At 37.3% G+C, this 25,075-nt stretch overlaps 1 long non-coding RNA gene across 1 annotated transcript; it reads left to right on the forward strand.

Annotated features, from left to right (window-relative positions):
- Nucleotides 1-13,119: 13,119 nt before the first annotated feature.
- LOC143659174 (uncharacterized) lies at nucleotides 13,120-17,904 on the forward strand. Its single transcript, XR_013163466.1, has 4 exons — nucleotides 13,120-13,275; nucleotides 14,752-14,828; nucleotides 15,694-15,751; nucleotides 17,776-17,904. It is a non-coding gene; the product is annotated as an uncharacterized LOC143659174 (long non-coding RNA).
- The last annotated feature ends 7,171 nt before the right edge of the window (nucleotides 17,905-25,075 follow it).

A 25,075-nucleotide genomic window follows, 5' to 3' on the forward strand; every position in this document is an offset into this window, starting at 1 on the left:
CTAGAACCACCTTACAATCAAACACCACTTGAGACAATAGAATGCCTACCTGCTGCTTTTAAACCAGGTTCTCCTTGCATTTCTAAAGCTGTATGCAGAGTGGATGGGTATATGCACCATTCTGAAGATTCATGGTCAATGAACTAACTTGTCATTATCTACTGTCTCTGGAAGATGGGTCTCGCTCATCATCCTTGCTCGCAGATGTATTTCTCAGAGATTATTTTACTGTGGCTGACATCATCATCATCACCACTATAAACTATGAAAGCCAAGACCCAATTCCATTCCCAGGACAAACTTTGTTTTTAAATTAACATTCACTTTTTTTTTTTTTTAGCATGGGTAGGTAGCAGGAATTGAATCCAGGTCTCTGGCATGGTAGGCGAGAATTCTGCCACTGAACCACCTTTGCACTGCCCTTAACATTCACTTTTAATTCTACTGTTTGTACTATTGTCTCTGATTGAAAACCACTTTCCTATGGTCATTGACTCTGTCTACATTTGGCCTGCGACCCCTTTAGCTCTATGCTAAACCTCTTCTGCTTAGCTCGGTTGTTTCCTTATTCCTAACAAGGCATGTGCTCAGAATCTGTGTACATGTATCTTGATCTCTTGCAGGGAGATTTGACTTAAATATAAGATTCTTATAAAAAAGAGTGCCTTTGAGTCAGGTATGCTCCTTGTCCCAAAGGATCCAATATTTCATAGGAACAGAATTATTATATTCGCTGTGCTTTTGAGGTATTGCACATTACTGCACAGGAGCTCATCAAATGGAATTTGATCTAAAATAACACAAAAGTAGAAAGGAATTATTCATTCTGTAACCCTCCTTTTTTGAAGTTCACATAGACATTCGATCCTTAATCCTCCTAGTTAATCATACTAATTATGACTTCATTTCTGAGGCAAATGGTAGGAAGTCAGACAGTCCTAAGAGAAAAGGGAATATTTCAGCTCATATAACTGAACAATTAATGGAGTATTTGACTTCAGATATGACTTTACACAGTGTTCTATAATAAGCAAACAGACTTATTTCTGTCTCCATTTCTTGGCTCTGTTTTCATAGTGTTACTCAGACCCATTTTCTGCAGGTCCCACCCCTACCCGGTGTTTGGAAGATGATGGTAGTAGATACAGTCCCTCCATGCTTCAAGAGCTAGCGGAGGAAAAAGATTGACAGTATTTCTGAGGATTCACCATGAACTCTTCATTGCATATTGTCAGTTCTGATTGGCTCATGCATTTATATTGGGCAATCACTATGGCCAGGTGACAACAGTTCTCTGGCCTAAGGCTTCAGTCCCATGCAAGAACACACACATTCGATAAATGAAATGATAGGCCAGGGATAGAGTGAGGTTAGGGGTAAGTTAGTGTTGGAGGATAAATGGAAACTGGGTGGAAGAAATGTTAACAGTCAATCATAGAGTTCCTTATTTTCTCATAATTTTAGGGGCATAAAGGTTTGCTCCTTCATTTATCAATGTTCTATATTTTCATTTTATTTCAGTCCTTCAACTAAAACTGATATTACCTTTCTTACCCAATGCCAAGTATATTCTCAGGTTCCTAGAAACACTGGAAATGGCCAAAACATAATAATTGGTTTCCTCCCAAGTGGAGACATTATAGGAGACAAGGGTAATGTGGGGTCCCTGAGAAAAAAATTAGAGTGATATCTCAGTAATCAGAGTATTTGATCAAAATGTCCTATTTTCAGTCCATAGCAGATGAGAGATTTTGCTACACTAATGTACAAAAGTAGTAGGTTGAACATATATATATATATATATATGAATTCTGTGGAAAGTTAAACTTTGGAATGAAGGAGAAAAAAAAAGCTAGAAAGAAAAGCAGTTTACAGGTTGAGACAAATTCTGTGCAATATCAGTATGGGAGGAGCATGGGTTTGTGCTTTAGAATAGAATTAAAGTCACTGCTGGTGTTATTAATGCATGTGTTGAGATAATCAAGGTTGAATCATTGGTATATACATTCACGAAATGAGCCATTAACATTCTGTTAGTTTTATATTTAACTCTGTAGGGTCTACCAATTTACAATTAAATTAAAAAATCCACTAGGACTAATGAGCTAATAATTGCAGAGAACTCTGAGCATGGATAAAAGGCACCAAGGGAGGACAAACTACTATTTGTGAAAATCGAAACATCTGAGACTTTAATTACATCCTTTGCTCGAACTGACTTGAAATCAGTTATGGGGACTAGCTCGTTAATGCTCTACTATGGTATTACTAAACAACATATTGAAAGTCATTTCACTCATCACATTTGAATATACTTCAAAGCAGGCATTTTCTGATAATTCTGTCTCGATAGAACAGGTTCTTTTTTTCACTGAAGTGCTAAGGATCATAATCGATTCTAAGGTTTAAAAGACCTTTGACCTCATGCCTCTGAGACTGGGTTTCTACATTTTTAAAGTAGAGACAATAATAGACACTATGTCTTAGGCTGTTGCAAGGACCAAAGTGTGATCCTGTATGTAAACCAGAACGTCTAAGCCCGAAGTAAGTATTCAGCAAATAATAATGTAAGAGCAATGCGCCACTCTCCACAGTGGGAAACTAGGATTACCATATTCATGTATTAAAGGGTATCCCAACCTATCTGGCATCTTTGTCAGCCTATATTTTGATATTTATATAAATACACAAATATTTATATATTAATCAGCCTTTGTCAGCTAATGACTAATACTTTCCCTGGTGGTAACAGAGAGAAGCAGAGCTTTGATACCTCTCAAAGACCATCAAGGGGATTCACTGAGCATTCTCTCACTAGAACTGAAGAAAACGAAATTCAGTCCTTGGCAGGTAACCCACTGTGATATCCACTTCCAAGATAGCCCCCCTTTATCCCTACCTCCTAATAATCACATAGGGTCCCCTCATACTTGCATAGAGCTGACCTGTATACATGATCAGATATTGCAAAAAAATGATGAAAGGGCATAAAAGGCACTGCTTTTTCCATGGAGCACCCACTCTGGTAGAAGCTGGCCGCCTGACTTGTTATGAAGCATGTAGGCAGCACTGAGGAAGGGTCCATGTGGCAAGGAACAGAGGTCTCCTACCTGTATCCAGAATTGATTTGCCGACCTGGGAGTGAGTCACTTCGCCAGTGGATCCTCCATCCCTGGTCAAGCTTCAGATGACTGCAGCCCTGGAGCCCTACAAGCCACTTTGACTACAAACTCCCGAGAACACATGAGCCTGAACCACTTGGCTAACCCAATTTTGAATTCCTGACCCACAGAAAGTATGCAAGATAATAAATATTTACTGTATTTAAAAATAAAAAAGACCTTTGAGATGTCAGAGTTTTCATTTCACTTTTTAAATTGGGTGGTGAGTATTTGCTGGATGGAAAATATTTTTAGGACAGGGGAAGGAGAAATAAGTAAAATTTATTCAGGTCTCTTGTGGAGATAGTCATGGGTTTCGGTTCAGTGTAAAGGATGGTTTTTCAGGGCTGGAGTGCTGAGGTTTCCCAATGAAGCATGGAAGGAAAAGTCTAAGTTTCCCCAAGTATGGTATTTCCCAATCAAATATTCTGGAAAATATCCAGAGAAGTTATATACATATCTAGTGGTACAGGCCACTAACTAGAGTTGAGGAAGGCTGGGAAGTACAGTCCCTGGCTCAGCGCTCCATCCCAGCCACAATTCTATATGGTGGAAAGGGAGCATGAATCCCTATAATCTGTCTCACCATCCTTATTCTTATCTTTATATTTTTATTATTGTCTTAACTGTTAGGCCCATACATCTAAAATTTATTTTGTGCCTGTGTGTGGTGTGAGTCAGTAATCTATAAATTTAGAGTTTTGATTATTTCCCTGAATTGCATATGCCATTACTGAACTGGGACTGTTTGGAGGACTGAAGTAATTGAAGTTGTTTGTATTAAATGAGAGTCCAGAAAAGCTAGGAGCCTACCAAAAATTTTATTGAGGGACAAGAGGCGAATTAACCTTACAAAGTGAGTTTAAACAGGCAGTAGGGGAAAAGGGGGCAAATTATTTGCCGATATCCCCTTTAAGTCCTACTTGTCTGTGCCTTCACATTTCAAAGATATACATATTCCTTGATTTGAAACTTAGTGTGGATCTGATTTATCCTCTAGTGATTTTGCATTCAGTATAATTAAAAGGAACAAATCAACATGCAACCATTTCCACTAATTGAAAGACCTTTTTATGTGCTGTAATAAAATGCAGATATAAAAGGCAAGATCTAATCAGTTTGGAGTCACTGGTGTAGGATGAACAGCCTGGTCTTTAAATTAGGTGTCTCATGGCTTGGTGTTCAACAATTTTTAGTGTACTGCTTGAACTAAGTGATACTGGGATATAGCAGCACCAATCAGCTGATAATTCACTTCAGTATAGCATCTATACATTATGGAGACATATCAACTCTTGAAATAGCCTGTTCCTTGAAATGTGTTATAAAACTAACCAAAAAATACCATATCATTCTATGGTAAAAAAGCATTTATTGCCAACATCAATTTTGAAATATTTGTTGGGACTTAAGATTCAACTAATCTGATAGAAAGGATGTATTCCATTTCATACTTGAAACCTTTGATCTTAGTTTATCATAACATTAGTAAAAAAGCTGACTTTGCTGAAGACAGAGGCGAACATATACTTAAACTACGTAGGAAAGAATTGAATGAGGTACCATGGTCTTCAGAATCGTTTGCCATAGAAAATTGTGACGTTTCATTTAGTGATAAGGTGGACTTTCCTCTGACACGCCATGTGTATCTCCATTTCAACCCTAGTGAAACCAGAATTATAATTTGTACTGCTACTTTCCCACTGGGCTTACCCATAATGAATTATTTCTACCCTTGAAGAATAATGTGTGGGAAAAATCCTTTTAAGAATGATACTCTAGTAAAGATAAGTCACAAGCATCAGGTTTGCATTTTATGTCCTTATGATCTATAATACTGAATAAGAAACTAGTATTATATGTAAACATTTATAAGTTTATACTTTCTAACAGCAGACCCCAAAGTTACTTTAACCCTTGTTATATCATTCTACATACATGTATCGGCTCTTTTTCATGTTAATCTTCTCTAGAAACAACCCCTGATGGGCAAGTTTTAGCTGTGACTGGCAGTGTCTTTCCTATATTAAAGGAATATAAGGAATTTTGTATTATTCTGACCCTGTTCCACCCCCCGCCATAAGTGTCATTGATCAAGGAGAGAACAACTGATGTAAGCTTCCTTAATTTTTTTCTCTGGTGTCTAAAACTTGGAATGAAGAAAAACAGAGACTGGGTGTGGCAGACAGCATCTAGCTCCCACTGATCTCAGAGATGGCAACATTCCAGACAGGCTGTTAATGTCCTCGGAGTGTCACTGGTTTTCTTTCTTCCCAAGTTTTCATTTTTCAGCTTTTTGCATTCTTTATGAGATCCTTTCGTCTTTCTGTTACATTCAATAAACCTGAGAGAATTGATTTCTGTTGTTTACAATCTAAACAACCCTTTAACTATCGTTGTTTATTTTGATTTCATGTGATACATTTATTTTTATCTTTATTTCCTTAGTAATTTAAAAAATGATTCAACAACATTGACTATTTTCCATTTTATTACCCCAGGCTCACTTAATTCAAGTTTAGCAATAAATTTTTGTCATCACTGCTATAAATCATTTTTGGAAAAAAATCTATCACCATAATTCACAAATTCCTGTGACATCTAATTTTTTTCTTATATTTTGAAACATTCTAGTTTCTTAAAACTTAGAATCCTTCCTAAGCTGTGATCGTTGGAGAAAAATCTATGTGACATACCCAGCAGTCACCCCTGGAGCAATGTGGGATGTTATTCACAATGTGGAAAATATTGTCCAGTATATCTAACAATTGCAGAGGATCTTCAATTCTTCTTTATGTCAAATCCATAAAAGCATAGCTTTAGAGCTATGCAAAGTCATTCAGGAAACAAAAGATTATATATTAGTAATTTTAAAATATTCAAGCAAACACACAAAACCAAGGAGGGTTAAGTCAACAACTCAGGTCTTGAGATACCTAGTGTTGTATTTTAACCCAAGTTGCTTCTTCAACTTTCTATCCCAACTTTGGCAAATGACAAAAAAATATTGTTTAAAATAGTTTTCCAATTAGGAACTGTAGTCAAAATGTTTACTTGCCAACATTCAAGTCATTTTTCTCCCTTTTGTAGCTGTCTCTTTTCTCTAAAGCTTGGCTGTTTCCCTTGATGAAAGGTGACTTTCACTATGGGTATTGGTTCAAGTAAAACAACTTGGAAAGTATTGCTTTCTTTTTCATTCCTCCCCTAGAGAGAAGCAGTTTTGTTGAGGAGTCATCATATTCTTTTTGACTGGATTATAGTGTCAGTGTCAGAGGATGGAGCTTTGGGCTTGAGGAAAGAAAGAAGTTGGCTTCCAAGCTGAATCATGGCAGAATCTAGTTCAGTCCTTTGTGCATATGGAAGTTGTAGTAAGTGCGAGCTCACAGGAGAACAGGTGTCTTCTGCATGCACCAGTTCATCCTCATGAGATACTTATTGGAAAGGAGACAACTTAAACCTGCCTGGTTACACCCCAAGGGCACCTCAGAGCACAGGGCAGCTAAGCGCCCACCCTGGGGCTTGAGAACAAAGCACCAACACATAATAAAATATTCCTTCACATGGTCTGGTTATCAATTCATATATTGTTCTCTTCAATTTTTTTACTGGTACCATTTCTCCGTGGCATTCCAAAATGTTCAAAACTAACATATGTTGTGTTTTGGTGGAATAGGTAAGAATATACATAAACTTTAAGATACAAGGTATGAAGAATAAAATTATAAAACTGTAAGATAAATACCCAAAGTCCATCAAAAATATTATGAATTTTTACTTCCAGAGGGAAAATTCACATGAATCCCCTTTCCTGTAGCTTCTACCCTTTGTAGGTTAAGTTAAAAGAATGCAAAGTTGGTCTTGTTTATAGAAACCTAGAAAGTTTTATCATGTTTTTGTATAACTCTATCCCATAGCAATTAGGCCAGGGGCATCTCTGGCCTGGATCCAAAGCTAGTCTTCTGAACCTTGCAATATAGAAACTCCTTTTCCCATTGTCACTTCTCGTGGGTTTTTCCAATCCAGTGCCTTTGGGATCCTTACAATGAACCCAGCCATCTAACAGTGCTTGCTTGTTTGAACACTAATCAGAGGAGTCAAGAGAAAAGTAAGCTAGAGCTTCAAGTTTAAACATTAGCTTATTAGAGCTATTTACCTGGAGAGTTTCCTCTGTATTTTTTTCTTTTGAGCTCTGAGCAGCTAGTGATACTCAATTTCACATCTATAGTCTTGCTTGGATGTCTCCTACATGTGCAGCATAAAAATATTAGAAAAAAATAACGTTAAGGGCGGGCCGCGGTGGCTCAGCGGGCAAGAGTGCTTGCCTGCCGTGCCGGAGGACCTCGGTTCGATTCCCGGCCCCAGCCCATGTAAAAAAACAAACAAACAAACAAAATATAATAAAACAAGAAAATGTTTAAAGATGTTTCCCTTTCTTCCTTCCATCCTTCCTTCCTTCTCTGTCTTTCCTTCCCTTCCTCCCTCTCTCTTTAAAAAAAAAAAAAAAAAAAAAAAAATAACGTTAAAATGAGGGAAATAATAGGCAATAACTAAAAAGAAAAAAAGGTAAAAGCAAAATCTTCCAAGAAAAGTAGAATCACGGGTGTAGGTTACCACTAGGTGTTTCTTTTTAATAGACAAAGAAATAAAAGATGATAGAAAGTGCTGGAATGTTGCTTTATGTTGGAGTGGCTTTGATTTCTGGACACTGCTACTTGAGCTTTGAGTTGGAAAATCTCCACAAGGCTGAATCAATCTTTTTTCTTTTCCTTAAAAAAATATTTTTTATTGTAAACCTTGACAAACAAACATACAAACATTCTTGACATACAAACATTCTATACATGGTATACGACCAATGACTCACAATATCATCACATAGTTGTGTATTCATCACCATGATCACTTTTTTGAACATTTGCATCACTCCAGCTAATTAAATGCAAGAAAAAACTCATGCATACCATACCCCTTACCCCTCTCTTTCATTGGCCACTGTCTTTCGATCTACTCAGTTTACTTTAACCTTTGTTCTCCCTGTTATTCATAAATTGAATAAATCTTGACACTGAGAAAAAAAGGCCCTTCTATCTTTATGTTTATTTTATTGTATTATTCAAGCTGGGCCATGTTCTGACACAGATAACTGTAAAATTTCAGTGGCTTAGCAAAATAGAAGTTTGTTTTCTACTTGCGCAAAGGTCAATATGATGAAGGGAAAGGACAGTTACTCTGCTCCACAGAGTGTCCCACTGTGGAGTCCCACTGTCCCCCAGGACCTTGCAGTCCATGGCTGGATTCTCTGTCTTTGACTGGCAGATAGAGGAAGAGAGAGAAGCACGCATAGAGGAGTCTAGGAGGGCTTTTGCCAAGAAAGGCTGGACATGCCACACATCATTTCCACCCGTAGTCCAACGATCAGACTTCATTAGCTGAAAAGGGGACTCAGAAATGTAGTCCAATTACCAGCACAGAAGGGAAGAATATGTGGTTTGTTGAACACATATTCCCTCCACTCTTACTGTGCCTCAGGTGCTCACATTCATCTCCAGGGTTAGGGAAAGACTCAATTCAAAATTGTCAGGACTCCCTTATAGAGATTTTTGACATTTGGATTGATGTATTTATACCAGGATTTTTTTTTCTCTCTCTCTCTCCAGCCAAGCCTGAGGAACTAGTTAATTGCTAAATCTTGATACCAGCATGGGTTTGGAGGAACCCAGATCCCAGAGCGTGAGTTCCAGCAGAGTTCTTTTCTGGAGTTCATCCAAAAAGACAAAAACCAAACAGACATCATTAGTATACGAGAGCTGCACCGTCTCCTTGAACTGGGGTGAAGAAAAATAAAGGACTCTAGTTATCAGGGTTGCTGCAGAAAGAGGTAAGAAGGCTGACAACAGAAAGCTATTAGTTTCCTTTTATAAGAAAAATATCCGAAACTCAAGGGGTAAAGAGACAGCTTATATAAAGTTTTGATTTTAGCAGTTGAAACATGAACTGTGGGAAATAGAAAAAGGAAAGGAGGAAGACATTCAAACTTAGCATACATTAGTTTTCATACTGTCAAGGAGAAATGGATCAAATTTAGAACACTTTGAAGTGTTAAAATTCAAATTGACTTCTCAAAAGGGCATTTGAAAGACATCAGAATAAAAAAGAAATGGGTTTCTGGATTCAGAATAGACAGAATCTACTACTATACATAATGAAGTGAAGGTCTAATGAGGGAGTATTTCTGTGGCAGTTGCTATAGAGAAGGTTCCTGAAGCTCAGGGGAATACAAGAAAATCCAATGTTGGAATAAAAACATCTGCAGATGCTCACAATGGACCCAAAGGTACAGAACGCAGAGGGGACAGCAACTCCAGTTCATAAGTCCATTCTCTGGTAGGAACAAATGTGGGCCCGGGAAGCAATTTTCCATGGAAAGGAGAATTCAAGGTGCAGCTATTGCAACAGAACATAAATGGTATCCAATGGCTAAGGAATATAATGGTTTTTCTGGGGATTGAAAACTTCTGCGGGGGAAGCATGAATTTGGGGGTGTATGGAACACAAGCAAAGAACCACACCAGCTCTTGTGGAAAGTCTGAAATTCTCAGCTTGAGAGATCAGAAATTCTAACTGTAGCTCTAGAGACCACATTTAATAAAAAATTGGGATTCCAAGAACTCTGATCCAAAAGAGACATATGAATTATTATTAAGGACTAAATATGACATAAAGGAAAGAAAGTAGTATCAATAAAGAGGAAACTTTGAATTTGCTTTATGTGTTTTTAAGACGATGAATATTTTAGTAAACCTCTCCTTATGTGTGCAGGGCAGTGCTTTTTGTTACTATTATTTTCGTCTCTTTTGTTTTATTGTTTTCCTGAGAATATTAGAAGCAGAGTGACACAGTGAACCACTGAGTATGAGAGTTCTCCCAACTGAAAGTTAAGTTCGTAGGCATTGGACTCAGGGAATTGATGGTCAACATGTAAAAGCTAAAATAAGATGGCTTTCTCCCTTAAATCCATTTATTTTTCCTTCATTTCCTTTTCCCCACTTATTGCAGAGCCTGTGGTGTCACCTATTAGAATGTGAGTCAGCCTTGTAGCATCTCTTATGTTTTAGGGACATAAAGCAATATGCTTAGATTTTTTTTTTGAGGAGATGTGCATGGTCCGGGAATCGAACCTGAGCATTCTACCACTGAACCACCCATGCACCCGAATATGCTTAGATTTTAAGAGCTGCCTCCATTAAATGGGTATTATGTGGATAAACTGTGAGTCTGGTGTTATGGTATTGCTGTGTATCTTGTGGTCCCTCTAGAAATTTAGAAGACTCTGGGAGAGTTTTCTGGCTAGAAGAGCTCAGCATGGAGGTGTTGAAAAGCTCTACTACTTCCCGTGGAAAGGAGCACAGCTGCTGGAAAAGAAACTGCTATTTATCTACCTAACCACGTAGTTGAGTCTTCCTCTCACTGAGACTCAGTAAAATAGGAAGAAAATGCAGATTTAGACATAATCTAAGACTTTAATTTCTCTGTGAAAAAGGAGACAAGATTTCATTTCAGCTGTTAACTTTCCCCGTGGTAAACAAGTTTGGTGGCAAAATTGGGACACTTTAAATTGCTAGTCTTGTGCTATTTGGGCTATGCTATTGGCTGATGTATCGCATGTAAGCTTTTCTGATGAGTAGGCAGGAGTTTGGCCCTGAAGCTCATTTGAGAAGGTGAATGAGAAAGGTGGAGGATTTATCCAAATATACAGCATACCCTTGGGGTCACTCAGTTAATTCTGGTACTGACCTATTTTAGAGGCTTTTGGAGACAATATCAAAGGGTTTTTTTGAAGGCCTAAGGGGATGATCTGCCAGCTTAACTGGTCCTTGCTAATCTTTAAACTCTGTGGAATCAAAATGAAAGAATTTTAATTACATTGACATACTTCAGTTATAGAAATGTGGGTTAAATAATATTTATGGGCATATATATTTGGAGAATTCAAATGAGCAGTTGAAAATTTCTTTCTCAGAAAGACTAGCAAGTAGAGAGGAGAATATATATACATTTTGTAACTATGGGAACGATATAAATGAAGATGCTAGCCATATAGAAAACAGGTTTTTTAGATTGTGCATGTTCTGTTTTTTGTCAAAGTTAAGAGACTTTCTTCATATTTATCAACAATTAGTGGAAAAATAAGACTTTCTGGATGGGATAAATGTCTGATTCCAAGTCTTCAATGCAACGGTTAAACTCTTTTGTCAAGCATGTTTGTGATAGGAAATTATATTTGTTCACTTAAATTATATATTTGTATTAAAATTGTATTTTCTCACTCACCTTGTAATCATTTTGATAACCCAGTTTTAATTAATTCACTGTGATTTATTCTGTGTTGAAATCTCTCTCTAGACTGAGTCAAATTTTGTCCCCTACAGTTTGAAAAAATCTGACTGATATGACTTAGCACAATATGACATCTAGTTTATGAAATTGTTCCTTGAGAGCTGAACCCATATCTGTTTCACCTTCATCACTGCACATCTCCATTGCCTAGCACATGTTAGGTACCCAGTAAATATTCCATGGGTGACTTTCAAATCACACTGAAGATTTTTTTAAAAATGAAAGGCCCATTTAAATATGTAAGGAGTCTTCTTCTAATAGCCCACTAATATTTTTCTTCTCCTAAATGGTTCAGCAATGTCGCTAGTTGATCACAGATCTGGCTGTTAAGATCATCAGATTAATAAAAGAAAGAATCAAATGTACGAGAAAAGTTGGCCTCTGTAGGTTGCTTAGGCGCCTCTCCATCCAGCATTGTCACTGGTGCCCTAAGAATGGGTGAAGAAGCTCTCGCCCCACCCAAAGTTCTGAAACTGGCCTTATTTGGTTCTGTATGGCCAGAACTTGGCTCAGTACCTGGTACATAGAGGGTGCTCAATAAATGTTTGCTGAAAGAACAAATGGAAATCAACAAACCATAGTCATTAGCAAATAAATTTTTACCCAGACTGTTTCAGTGGAAGAAAACCATCAGAATATGCAAAACTATGTGGAGAAGAGCAACTCCAAGGCTCAATTTAACTTCCCTAATATTTAACATTGACTATTGTTTTGAAGGTAAGATTTTAGGAGCTGTCATATCAAATTTACAAATTTGTTCAGGTCTCACTCACTAGATGTGATAAAGCTCAGGATTTAAGACCCTGTCTAATTGACCAAGTGTGCTTTCAATTTCAATATCTGTTACCCACACTTATTGGATTAGCATTTAATGTTTATTTTGAGATATTGCTGCTATTCCTGGGCCTTTGTGACTCAATTAGGAATGATTTTCAGTTCCTACCAGCTTAACCAAAGTTAGAAGCATGGATCTCATCAGAGGAGGGGTATTTCAGGTCAAACATTTCATAACTGAAATTAGCCTGCATAGGTTTTCAATCCTATGTGGCTTGCATAGCCAAGTAAACATTTACCATCCACTGCCTCTGACCTTCCACCATGACATGGCACTCTGAGGACAACTTATTGATTTCTTCAGTCTTTCTATATTCAAAATAACTAGAATTTCTCTCTCCTACTTTATTTCCCATTCCTTACTAAAGTATACTATGCAAGTCAGCTTTGTAATCATGAAGAATATAACCCTAGAATCTTCTCAGCTTTAGAGATCTTTGCCTTGTTTTTCAGCTGCAGTTCTTGAACTTTAGTGTGTCTGCATAGCATCTGGAAATCTTAAAATACGGATTCAGACTCAGTAAGTCTTGTGACGGTACCTGATATTTTTTTCTGGTTTCTAGCAAGTTCCTGGTGATGTTGATGCTGCATCCACCGTCAGGTAAGATGTAAGACTCTAGGTAACTTCAGTGTATTTCAACCTTTTGAGCTTGTTCCTCTGTAATCATTCTGTATCCTCTGATTACAGCCATTCAGCTCTCCCCTGGACTCATAAGTAATGGTATTCCTCATGCAGAGACCTTAGGTCATCCAGCCAACTACAGCCTGGATTCTGTTTGTCCCAGCTCCATATTTAGCACCTAGAGCTCCTGCTTCTATCAGTCAGATAAGGACTGCACATGCAAGCAGAGCCCCCACAACAGGAAGCAGATATCCAGTAACAGTGAGTGCTGAGACAAATCCATTAGTCTGAGTCCCAGATTCCTCATGCGCTTTCTTTGTAGCAAAGCATGCTTAATTTTTGCAAACATGCCTTGAATCCTTGAAAAAATATGCATTGTTTTCTCAAACATTGATTATGTTATTTAAATTCTTTATGTATCTTGCACTTTAATTGTATTTCAAACAAAATATGTATTGTGATTTCAAACTTATTTAAATTATTCAAATTTTGAATATGTCTATCACTTTATTTCTCTTTCAATGTTCTAACATTTTGTTTATACATTTTTATATTATACTATTGGCAACTTAAGAAAATGAACCACATAGTATTGTGGGTTCATCTTTTCTTAATGGGTATTGTAATTATCCTATTATAGGTTGATAGACTGTGTTAAGGTGGGATCTCCCTAAAAGGGGAAGACATTACTAGAGTCAGTTATCATGGGAATAGGTAGTTCCAAAGATGAAGGAATAAGAAGATCATAGGGAATGATGAAGGATTAAGACAGAAATTAGGCAAGAGGCTTAACTCTAATTGGATATCTTCTCTGTTCTATTAGATCCAGATTTCTGCCATAAATAAGTTGTTTTTTTTTCTATGCAAAACCTACTTACATATTATTTCCCATACTCTGTTCTTTTAATTATTACTAGAGTTTTACCTTTACTAAGTCCTGGTTTAAAATTTAGTTTGGTTTCAGTTGCGTAATGGGGAGTTAGTTACTAAACAAAGTCTAAAGCAATAGAAGATTGGTGCTGGGATGAGGGAAATATGGATTTGGGAGACCTCAAAGTCAGAGGCTCTAGCAGGGGTCCCATACTGTAGAAGCAGGTACAAAAACAAAAAACCTGACAGCAGAGCATCTTGTCTAGGGAACTGGTGGGAGGTGGGCACATGTAAGTAAGCTAGCAAAGACTCATAGGGCATCCATCACTCTTAATTCTAATGTCAGGATGGTTTGCATGCTTCCAAGAATTTATTTCCCCCCAACCCCACCATATACACACACAGAAAAAGGCGAAGGGAAAAAGACAGAATCGATTCAATTTATGATCGAAACTGACTGTCCCGTTGAGACTGACAACTTGAGAGAGACTGTTTCAAATGGGAAGATACACAGACAACTACAGTGGGAGGTTTAATTGTTTTCTTCCACGACCATGCAAGAACAAAAAGGCTCAAGAGCTGAGTGAGGGTAGTTACAGAATTATTTTTTGTTTGTTTTTATATTTGAGGTAGAGTATGTAAATATGAATACTTATGCATCTACTTTAATCACAATTATTATTGAAACACTTCACTATGTGATGTTGAATCAACAAATTCTGTGTTGCAAAATGTGAGTGATTTCAGTACTCAACTTACTTAAACTCTGAGCAATATTTGCGTGTTTAACAACTTCTTACTTCTTAGAGAAACATTCTCCTTTCTGTGCTTCCATAAAACTTTCTTCTTCTGGTTGTTCATTTTCAGTTTTCTTAGCTGAATCACCTTCAGAGCTCAAATCTAGAGCTACACTCTCTTTCAAGATCAACGGTTCTCAACTCAAGGTGAATATTAAAATCACCTGGGAACTTTAACAAACACCGATGCTTGGGTCTAACCAGCAGAGATTCAGATTTAGTTGCTTTGGGGTAGTTGTTGATTGAATCATGTAGCCTAACAAACAGATTCTCAACCTTAATTGACATACCTGTGAGTGTGAAACCATTTGTAAATAGGATGTTTTGAAGATGCTTTTTTTAAGGTGTGGCCGACTGAATCAGGATGGGTCTTAACCCATATTTCTGGGGATTTATAAAGAGAAGAAACCAGAAGTAATAAATCAGGGAGGGCTACAGGCAGAAGCCAGAAGTTGGCAGAAAAGGGAAATATGAACACAAGGAGAAAGAGATAGCCATGTGACAGGACACAGAGATGCAAGCCAAAACCCCCCAAGAATTGCAGCAAGCCAGCCTCAGAAAGGTAAAATGCGTTGCCTGGCCAATGCCTTAATTTTGGGCTCCTAGCCTCTGAAAACAGTAGCTAATAGATGCTTGTTGTTTAAGACAATCTATATTGTATTATTTATCACAGCAGCTTGACAAACTGAGACAGTAGTCCTGGACAACCAGATTGTAACAAATTTCATCAGCTGATTATAATATGACACGTATAATGAGAACCACTTTCTTCGATTATTTTCTCCCTATTGACAATATAATGCGTATATTTCTGTTCCAGAAATATACTTTACTGAGATCAAGATTCATCAATTTATTTGCCAGAATTCTGGTACAGTAATGGCAGAATAGCTGGTGTTGAACTAACTCTCCTGCCATTAACAATTATAAACTCTAGATAAACATATATTTTTGTCTAATATATATATAATTCATATGTATATCTTTTTCATCTCAATCTGTCTCTTATTAGTTAGAAGCTGGCAGAAATTGGAGGTGATATGATACTTTAAGGAATGGAAGCACACTAGGTGAGATCTAGATGGTGAATAGTTAATAAAATGTTAACTATATACATGTTAATGTGTTGTTTATTAAATATATATGTTATAATTATAATTATGTTACATACTTATAGATTATATTGTAATAATATATACATATTACATCATCTGTGCTAATGTGGCAATTAATATAAAACCAGCTAAGCTTTGTATTAATGTTTGCTCCTTGTCCAAGAGATAGAACTTACGAACACAGAAGTGCAAGGTCAGTGTTCAAGACTGCTAGGAATTGGAGGGACCATTAGTTGCAAGAAAGGATAAAGCCACAGAGGGATTGTGTATAGAATCCCCTCAAATTTTGGCTGACTCTTGAACTGCCCATGTGTAAGGTGAGATCCAAGAAACCCAACAGAAAACAACGGAAGTCTAAAAGAGCTAGACAGGAATTTCAGTAGCTATCTAATGCTGGGGAAACACAATTTGGAGTCACGCCTAATTAGAGAGATTCAAATCTAGGGCTTGTCATTGAGACCCCAGAAGGGCCACACGTTATAGTATTAAGGACCATTTCCAGGACTAAAGTTTATACCATGGGACTAAGGGAAAAGTGAATTAGAGTTACCCTAATCGAACCAAAAGCAAAATCTCCTTAGGATCAAGCTGGCCATCAACAATTTAATTGCTTCCATAACAATTTAAATTTCCAGAGGAAAACTATAGCATCCAGTCTACAAATACCATCGATAGTGTCCAATATACAATCAAAATTACTGGACATAAGAGGCAGGGAAGTTTGAATCATGGACAGAAGAAAGTCAACACTGACATACTATATACTAGGTCGGCAAATAGAAATTTAAACTGACTATTATGAAAATGTTCAAGAATTAATAGGAAAAAATGGCTATAATGGGTAAAAACATAGGAAATTTCAGAAAATTCATGGACTTGAAAAAAGAACCAAATGAATATCCTAGAACTGAAAAATAAAATTGAAAAAGCTTATTCCTAGAGTGGACACTTAAGAAGAAAAGTATCAGTGAAATTGAAGACAGACAAATAGCAATTTCCAAATGATACATGGAGATTAAAATATATATGAAAAAATAAAACAGGGCCTCAATGGCTTATGGAATAATATCAAGCAATCTAACATATAGATAATAGGAATCCCAGAAAGAGAGGAGAGAAATGATGGCTAACATCTTAATATAATGCAAAACAAAACAATAAGAAATCCAAGAAATTCAGCAAACTCCAAGCTGGACATATACAAAAACAAACTAATTACTTCAATTTAGTTTACTCATACTAAATGAGTAAAATCTGGAGATGAGAAATCCAAAATAGGTTTCAATGGACTGAAATCAAGGTGTCAGCAGAGCTGCAATCCGACTGGGGCTCTTGGGAGAATTTGTTTCCTTGCATTTTCCAGCTCTCAGTGGCTGCCTATTCCTTAACTTTCAGTCCCTTCCTCCATCTTCAAAGCCAGTGACATTGTATCTTCTCTCTGTGACTCTGCTTCCTTCTTCCTCTATCACATGACCTTCTTTTCTGCCTCAAATCTCCTCCTGCCTCTCTGTTATCAGGATATTTGTGATTCAATTCATGGCCAACCCATATAATTGAGGACAACTCTCCATCTCAAGATCCTAAACTTAATTACATCTGCAAAGTCTCTCTTGGCCATATAAGGGACCATTCACAAGTTTCAGGGAATTGGTCCTGTATAACTTGGGGGGCTGTTATTTATCCTACCATGCCATCTTTTATTGTTTTTTCTCCCACTCCATCTTTTATTTTTTTATCAACAATTCTTCCTTGGTTTTACTTGAAAAATACACCTTGACTCCATCCTCTTCATTTTCCCTGCTGTTGCTCTGATCCAAGCTACCACTGATTCCCATCTGCTCTACTGCAGTAGCATCCTGGCTGCTTTTCTTGCTCCCTTTATTGTAGTTGGCTAGTCTAACAGCAGCCAGAGTTGAAAATGTACATCAAAGCATGTTAATTGTTGTTTAAAACTTTTAATGACCTCTCATTGTTCTTAGAACAAAAACTCAATTCCTTATACTGGCCTAGAAATACCAGAATGATGTGGCTGCTTCTTCATCATGTCTTCACTCGACTTCAAATGCAACCACCTCCTTTAATCAACAGAATCTCCTTCCCACCTCAGGACTTTGGTAAGTAAGGTCATCTCCTTCTTATATGTTGTGGTAGTTAGATTCAGGTGTCAACTTGGCCAGGTGAAGTTGCCTAGTTCTGTTGCTGTGGACATGAGCCAATGCCATGTGAACCTCAGCTGTTCCTGATTACATCTGCAGTTGACTAAGAAGCGTGCCTGCTGCAATGAATGATGTTTGATTGAATTGGCTGGTGCTTAAATGAGAGAGCTCAACGTAGTACAGCCCAAGCAGCTCAGCATACCTCTTCTCAGCACTCACTGCTCAGCCCAGGCCTTTGGAGATGCAAAAAGGAATCACCCTGGGGAAAATTGTTGGAACCCAGAGGCCTGGAGAGAAGGCCAGCAAAGATTGCCCTGTGCCTTCCCACATAAGAAAGAACCTCCGTTGAAAGTTAGCTGCCTTTCCTCTGAAGAATTATATGTTAACTAAATAAATCCCCTTTTATTGAAAGTCAATCCATCTCTGGTGTGTTGCATTCCAGCAGCTAGCAAACTAGAACATATGTTATATCTTTACTTAGAGAAAGCTTATATATAATTCTATTTAAGGAGCCCCATTTTATCCTATTTATTACCTTCAAAGCATTTAACACATTTTGTCATCACAAATTTTAATTAATTAATTTTAATTAATTCGTTCCCTCTACCAATTAGGTTTAATCAGGAAAAAAATTCTCTTAATATTAAAAAAAACATAAAATATGGAATTGCTTTAGTAATGTTAGAAAAGACAGAAAATAAAAAATGAGGAGGTGTCTGGAGGAGTCAAATGGAAGACAGAATATTACTCAGATATGAAAACTGCCAAAAGCAGATACCACCCCTAGGGTTTGAGGAACAAAAGAGAAGAAACGGTGCTATCAGATTCCAAAAGCTTGTTCACAGGACATGCTCAGCAAGCAAGAAAAGTACTCTAGAAACAGAGAGAGAGGGAGAGAGAGGGAGAAGAAATTGATCTGTTTCCTCATTTTCTCTTCTCCTTCTTGTGCTCTCATTGGCAGAACCTGAGAGGAAGATAAGAGAGCCCAAGAAATGCAGTTGACTTCTTTCCCCAGCATGCCGCCTATAGAGGATAGAGAGGCAGGCGGGTAGCTGAGAAGCCACAGGTTAATAACTGGCACATCTTGCAGTTTTTTCTTGACTCACGGAAGTGAGCAGGGACCGGGTGTTCTTTTTACTTACATATTCCTCACACCTCATATTCAATCAGCATGTTGATTGGATGACTGTCTTAGTTTGCTAGGGTTACTGTAAAAAAGTGCCACAAACTGGGTGGCTTAAAACAAAAGAGTTTTAATATTTCAGTGTTCTGGAGGTGAGAAGTCTGAAGCAAGGTATCGACAAGGCCATGACCCTTCTGAAGTCTGTAAGTTTCTTTGGCTTGTACCGTAACTCAGTTGCTGCCTCCATCACATGGCTGCCTTCTCTTTCTGGCTACCTGAAGGTATCCATATTTCCTCTCTTTATAAGAATACCAGTCGTACTGGATTTGGGCCCACCTTAATCCAATTTGGCCTCATCTTAACTAATAACAGCTTCAAAGATCCTATTTCTTAATAGGATAACCTTCACAAGATTGGGGGTCAGCATTTGAGTGTACCTTTTTGTGAGGACATATTTCAATCCATGACAAATGAGAAAATGGTTTTAATGGGATATCTGTCTATATTCCAGACTGGCTTAGGGTTAGCTAAATGAATACCTTTCTACCTTGGGAAAAATTTTTGTCCTTTTTTTAAGGATAAGTTTCTCTGGATCTAAATGAAATTGTAGTAATTCAGAATTATTGACTAAAATCATTCCAGGAAGTATACAGTTCTAACAACCTGCCTTTCCCTTATAGATGAACAAGAGTAATAGTTTCCTGGGCTGCTGGATGCAGATACCACAAAATGGATTGGCTTAAATGGTGAGCAGTAATTAGCTTACAGTTTCAGACTGAAAAAATGTTCAAATCATGACACATCAAGTCTAAGTTTTCTTCTTGAAGATTGGCTGCCAGCGACTCTGGGGTCCTCTGTCACATGCAAGGTCCAGGGCAGCATCTGCTGCTCTCTCCCTTCTCCTCTGGGTTTTGTTGATTTTTGCTTTTTGCTTCCATGTCTCTCTCTCTTTGTATTCATTCTGTTCATAAAGGACTCCAGTAAGAGTATTACGATCCGTCCTGAATGAGGTGGGTCACATTTTAACTGAAATAACTGCACAAAATGATCCTACTTACGATGGATTCACAAACCACAGGAATAAATTGACTTTAAGAATATGATTTTCCAGGGTAAATACAGCTCCAAACCACCATACTAACCCAAGGATCCTGCATTGCCAGTAAATGGTGCATTTATGGGGGCCATATCTAGCAAATCAATAGTGGGCTGTTTAAATGCTGTCTGGCAATAACAGTTGGTAAATATTGATTGTTCAAAAGCTGTTAATCCCCAACAATAAATATATTTCAAAAAGCTCCCTTTCAGAGCATCAGATGTTCCTTTTCCCACTAACTATGAATCTATCTATAACAATTAACCTTGATATCCTAAACACCTTTTTTAGAGTTGCATTTCCTGGGAAGAACTTTTTTAAAAAATGAGGATGTTTAAGCAGCATGAGCAGGCTGGGGGTGAATTTGTCTTGTTTTCCAATAGCAAAAATTACGAAAGGGGAAATAAGTTTACAATGCTGTAGAAAGAGATCAAAATGTATCCCTCCCTGCCCAGCACTAGAAGCCATGCTCTTTAGAGAGGGAGCTCCATGTATGATCTCTGCTGAAATATTTGTCTTTAGATCAAGATGCTAAATAATTAGCATTACCATAGCAATGAGCTGAAAATATGCTGCACGAGCAGACCTACCTCCTGTGCAAAGAAAGTAGGTAGCACACGGAGAGCACAAGGACTTACAAGGTCAATGTTTATGTAGTTCCTACTACATGGCAGGGTTTTAAAAAATGTATTCATTTATTTAATTGCAAGAATGTGGGTTTAAGAATCAGAAGACCTTTGTCTGGATTCTAACTCTGGCTTTTTAAAAGTATGTGATTCTGGGAAATATGTTTCATGCTTTAACTTCAGTTTTCTCGGTGTAAAATAATCTCACGTAGAAATTGTGAAGGTGACTTAAAAAACATACGAAATGTTGATTGTACAGCAGCTATATAAATATTCCTGTTGTCAGGTATAGGTTGCTACTTGAATATTTCGGTTTTAATGATTATTAGTAAAAGAAGCATTTGGATGCCAAAATCAGATGGCAATTTTTAGAAATCATGATGGAATTTTGAATGTTTGTGTTTATTGTGGCCCAAAATACAGGACTGCTGAATCCCTTTCTGTAAATCAGAATTCATCCTTGCAGGTTATACAGGGAGATGGACACAGGGCACACAACATCAATGGGAAACCAACAATACTTAATTATTTATTCCCTGTGTACCAAAAGCTCCTTATGAAAAACTTTGGTGAAGCTGAGTTGGAGTCTCAGCTTAAGATGATGACTGAAGTGAAGCCTCTTTGCCTGCACCTGGTCTCATTTCAAACCTGGGAATATTTACCACCTACCAGCCCTATAAAAGGGAAGAAGTGAAGGAGACAGAGTAGCATAGATTCCTGATATATGGAATCTATCCAGAATTTCACCAATAAGGTTAGAAATTTGTTCTTCACAGGAAGGTAAGGGAGCTGGGATGCAAGTGGAGAAGAAGAAACTAAAACCTGCTCCCCTGCCTGTCAGTCTGCAGATCTAGATGGTCCTTCCCAGGAGCTGGCCTGTCTGTCGCTGGCCAGTCCTTGGCACCCACTGGGTGCTCTGCATAAATTCATAGTTTGTGATTCCATTTTGATGCACCCAACAAAGAAACCCAAGCTCTTCCTTGGGTGCTCTGTCCCATCCTTAGGGATAGTGGTTGCTGTTCCTGTACACTTCAGAGTTCTCTTTACTTCTTACTAATGATGCCCTTGTTACTCCAATCCCCTGTGATTGTAAGTAGTTCTTTTTTATCAAGCGTCCTGTGTCCCAATTACTGTGCAATGTCTTGATTGCATGTGACTGATACAGCCTGTTGTACTCTGGGCACTACTCTAGGGAGAGCAGGGAACTAATATTTACTGAACATCTCCTCTGCCTGGGCCGTGTGATGTGTTTCATCCTTTTTATTATCTCATTTAATCTCCACAGCAGCTCTTCCTTGCAGAATACTCTTCCCAGTCTCATTTCACAGATAAGGACCTTCAGGGTCAGAAAAATAAGCGACTTGTCAAAGTCCCTCAGCTCTTGAGTCACAGAGCTTGGAATTAAACTCAAACTCATATTTGTCAGGAGTAAAGCCCATGCTACAAGCAGGCACACATTTTCCAAAATTCACCGGAGATATTATTTAGGTTCACTTCTCTGGTTAGCACTAAATAATATCCTGGATTCTTATATTATTTATTGAATAATACCCTTTCTAGTTTTCACCTAAGTAACAATTCCATTCTTTTGTGATGAAATGAAACTGGTCTTTGTGAGACTTGAAATATTTATTTTTTTTAGCCACCATCTTTTATCTTTCTCTCTTGGTGTGTCTTGAAAGACCCATTAGAAACAGCTGTGAATTGAGCTATCAGTAGGTAACACTCAGAGCTACTGCTGCTATGTTTCTTTTCTTGACTGGGTCTTCTTTTAACTCCAATTGATTTTTCAAACTTTTTTAGGTTCTGCTTGATTCTATGTTTTCCTGCACTCTCATCTGCCTTTCTAATATTACAAACATTATTTTATATGCTTTGGTTCAGTGGGGTGGTTTATCAGATGAAATAACTTGTTTACTTTCTCTCATTCTAAAATCATCAGAGGATCCTAGTAGCATGAAAGGTAATTGTGCAATGTATTTGGAGGATCATACATTACTCATTGGAAAGAAAATGATGGATATGTTTTCCTAGTCACTGAATATATTATGCCTTTTCTTAAGACTCAGTTCAATTTCTTTTCTCCTGTAAAACTTCCCCAGAACAGTCCAGACATAAATACATAGTTGTATGGATAGAAAGTACAGACATTTGTATATATATATATAGAAGGCTGTATGTGTACACACAGCAAACATAGTTGGGTTAGCCTTAATTTATAATTACCTTGCCTATCCATTCTTACCAATTCGTATGGGGCCTGCATGGAACACACAGTCAATAAAGTCTTGCTAAATGGATATCAAACTTTACTCTCCTTTTAGCTGAATGAAAATTATATGCATAATGTCACAGAATATTGGGATTGAAGGGGATCTCAGATATCATTTTTCCCATTCCATGGATCAACAAGTGAAGCAAGGGGAGAGAGTGCCTTGCAGCAAGTCACAGAACCAGTTAGTAACTGCTTTCTTTCCAAGCTCTGCCTGTTTCTTCTGATTAACTAAAGCTGGAAATGACTGATTGATGTCCTAAAATGGGAACCAAATAGTTCACTTTTCCTTTCTTGCATATTACATTTTTCCTTGCCTACCAATATTTATCAAGGTTATAAAAACAACTTAAAAGTAATTAGCTACAGGGCCCACAGCTGGAGGATACAATTCAAACATTATTCATTATGTTCTTCAGATAATTTACAACCTTATCGAACTTCGGCCTTTCTCGTATGTCAAATACCAAGACAGGTTCTTAAACTCCCCCCACTCTAATAATAATTTTTGTCAGTTTTCCTTAAGATTCTAACAGTTTTTGTTTTACATATTGTAATTGATCTTTTGCTATTGTAATGATACTTTTAATACTATATGTGGCGGGTTTTTAAAAAAATAAGCTTATTCTTCCTCATGGATAAATTTTCTATATAATGCATACAATTTTAAAAGTATTTTATGTAAATGTCTATATTCTCTTCCTTTTCTATATCTCTAATTTCTATAAGTGCTTTTAGCCTTTGTTCAAAATGCCCCCCCACCCTGAAATTAACACCATTCCATATCTTTGCCAATTTTAAGTCGTGAAGACCTTTTTCTCTTCTTCAAGAAGCAAACGGTTTCCAGAGTAGAGTATATTTATAAAGTTGTTTGCTTCAGGCTAACTACAAATTTGCTCACTAATGATATGATGGATAAAGAATTACATTTTCAGAATAGAGAAATAAAACACAAGCTAATGAATTAATTAATGCATACTCATAAAATCATTATTTAGTTTTTTCCTGATTTATCATAGAAATAAAATAATGCAGGAAATACTTTGAGTTTCTTGGAGGAAGAGCATTACCCAATCCAGGAACTATACTGCAATATCAATGAAAATAAAAATAACAGCTTATCATAAACTCTGGGTAAGGACAAATAGTCCCTGGCTATCTTTTCTTAATTGACAAAATTCATTTGTCCATCGTTTAGCTCAGAATCACAAAATGCTTCCCAGATCCCAGTTAAATTTGTTAAAAACTCTTTTTAGATACTTATTACGAGAGTTTGACCTGCATCAACAACTCTTCACCCATAAACCTCAGGTCCAGCCTTGTGGTAATGGGAGAAAAACAATCTGAGCTCAAGTACCTGATTATTGACGGAAGGTAAAATTCTTTGGTTACCCTAGTTCCCTGGCTCCATGGGTGCGATAACTCTGAGCTGTGTCATACAACAGTGTTATGTATAGTGAAGAACCTGTTTGTTTGTTTCTTAATTCCCAACCCCTCATAGATAGGTACTTTTGTAAAATACAACAACAACAAAAATAACTTAAAAAACCATGCCCCAAACCCAAAGTCTTTTCTAATGACTGCAGTCCTGACTGCTCTTTCTCTCTCTCTTGCTCCTGGTCCCCTAATACTTACATTCTTATCCATGTTGTTTATCATCCCATTATATACAGCCATCGTCTCCCCTTAGTTCACAAAGGAAAGCAGCACCTGAACACATACATGGAAATTTTATTTTCCTCTTGGATCCACCATAATCATAAGCTGGTTTGGGGTCTCAGGGGATAACTGTTGATAGAGAAAAAACAACCCAATTCAAAAGATCTATAAAATCCCTAGTGCAACAGTAGGGTTCAGTAATTCCACTTCATGTGTTAATTAATGCAGTCTGGCCAAGTATTTATGGAATATGGCTTCAGCCAGATTAATTTGAGTTTTCTTTCCCTTATTGTGTCCATTCCATAGTGGGTGTTGGAGTCATTGTTATCAGTCTGGGTTCAGTTAGG

This window comes from Tamandua tetradactyla, chromosome 2 (assembly GCF_023851605.1).
Source record: "Tamandua tetradactyla isolate mTamTet1 chromosome 2, mTamTet1.pri, whole genome shotgun sequence".
Lineage (NCBI taxonomy): Eukaryota > Metazoa > Chordata > Mammalia > Pilosa > Myrmecophagidae > Tamandua > Tamandua tetradactyla.